Source organism: Octodon degus, unplaced genomic scaffold (genome assembly GCF_000260255.1).
Source record: "Octodon degus isolate 3935 unplaced genomic scaffold, OctDeg1.0 scaffold00001, whole genome shotgun sequence".
Classification (NCBI taxonomy): Eukaryota; Metazoa; Chordata; class Mammalia; order Rodentia; family Octodontidae; genus Octodon; species Octodon degus.
The window spans coordinates 23,730,669-23,732,756 of NW_004524577.1; positions in this window are offsets into that span (position 1 = coordinate 23,730,669).

Sequence of the window (2,088 nt, forward strand, 5' to 3'; positions counted from 1 at the left end):
GTTATGATAGCCATTCTTTCTGGGGTGAGATGATATCTCAATGTTGTTTTAATTTGCATTTCGCAGATGGCTAGTGATGTGGAGCATTTTTTCATATATTTGTTCGTTTCTTTAATTTCTTGCTCTGAGAAGCATGTGTTCATCTCGGATGCCCATTTCTGGATTGGGTCTTTAAATTTTGAGGTCTTAGTGTTTTTTAATTCTTCATAAATTCTAGAGAGCAGACCTTTGTCTGCATACTTATTTGTCATGATTTTTTCCAAATTTGTGGGTTGCCTTTTCACTTTGTTGGCAATTTCTTTTGATGTGAAAAAGCTTCTCAGTAAGAGCAGGTCCCGGTTGTTAATTCTTTCAACTGTTTCTCTTGCGAGTTGATTTCTGTTGAAGAAATCTTTGCCTACCCCTATGTCTTCAAGAGTTCCTTCCACTTTCTTTTCCAGGAGACTTAGCATCTCTGCTTTAATATTTAGATCTTTAATCCAATTTGACTTTAGTTCAGTGTATGGTGATAGACCTGCGTCAAGTTTCAGTTTTCGGCATGTAGAGAGCTTGTTTTTCAGCACCATTTGTTAAAGAGGTTATTTTTCTTCCAGTGAGTATTTTTGGCCCCTTTGTCAAAGATAAGGTGGCTGAGTGTGTTCATGGAGGCTTCAGTGTCTTCTAATCTATTCCATTGATCCTCAGGTCTATTTTGTTGCCAGTACCATGCTGATTTTATCACAGTAGCCTTATGGTATAGTTTCAAGTCAGGAATTGTAATGCCTCCTGCCTTGTCTATATTGCCCAGAATTGCCTTTGCTATTCTAGGTCTTTTTTTGGTTCCAGATAAATTTTCAGAATGATTTTTCTATGTCTGTGAGGTATGTCGGTGGTAGTCTGATAGGGATCGCATTAAATCTGTACGGCAATTTTGGGAGTATGGCCATCTTCACAATGTTGGTTCTTCCTATTCAGGAGCATGGAATATCTTTCCATTTTCTGAAATCCTCTATGATCTCTTTTTTTTCAGAGTACTGTAATTTTGCTCGAAAAGATCTTTGACTTCTTTAGTTAGATTAATTCCAAGGTATTTCATTTTCCTCGGTGCTATTGTAAATGGTATTGTTTCCATAATTTCCCTCTCAGTGTTACTGTTGTCTATGTAGAGGAATGCTATTGACTTTTTGGTATACTTCATAACATGCTATGCTACGGAATTTCTTTATTAATTCTAGTAGGTTTTTGGGTCTTCCAAGTAAAGTATTATGTCATCTGCAAATAAAGATAATTTAAGTTCTTCTTTGCCTATCCTTATTCCTTTTATTTCTTTCTCTTGTCTAATGGCTGTAGCAGAACTATATTGAATAGGAGTGGTGATAGAGGACATGCTTGTCGTGTACCAGATCTAAGAATAAAAGATTTCAGTTTTTCCCCATTTTGGATTATGTTAGCTGTTGGGTTTTCATGAATGGCTTTGTCCAGATTGAAGTAGAGGCCATCTATTCCAATTTTCTGTAGGACTTTGAACATGAATGAATGTTGGACTTTGTAAAAAACCTTTTCTGCATCAATGGAGATGATCATGTAGTTTTAGTTTTCGCCGTATTGAAATAGTGTATTACATTAATAGATTTTCGAGTATTGAACCATCCTTGCATCCCTGGGATGAATCCTACCTGGTCATGGTGTATGATCTTCTTTATGATTTGCTGTATTCTATTTGCTAGGATTTTATTGAGGATTTTGGCATCTATGTTCTTGAGAGAGATTGGCCTGTAGTTCTCTTTCTTAGTTGCGTCTTTCCCTGGTTTTGTTATCAGTATAATACTTGCCTCCAGGAATGATTTTGGGAGGACTGCTTCCTTTTCAATATCATGGGAGATTTTGAGGAGTATAGGGACTACATCTTCTGTGATTGTCCTGCAGTATTGAGCTGTGAATCCACCCGGACCTGGACTTTTCTTTGCCAGTAGGTTTTTAATTACATCTCGTATTTCGTTGGCTGTTATTGGGTTATGGAGAGTGGTTATATCTTGTCGATTCAGTTGTGGTAATTTGTACCTTTCTAGGAATCTGTCCATTTCTTCTGTGTCTTCTATTCTGTGAGAG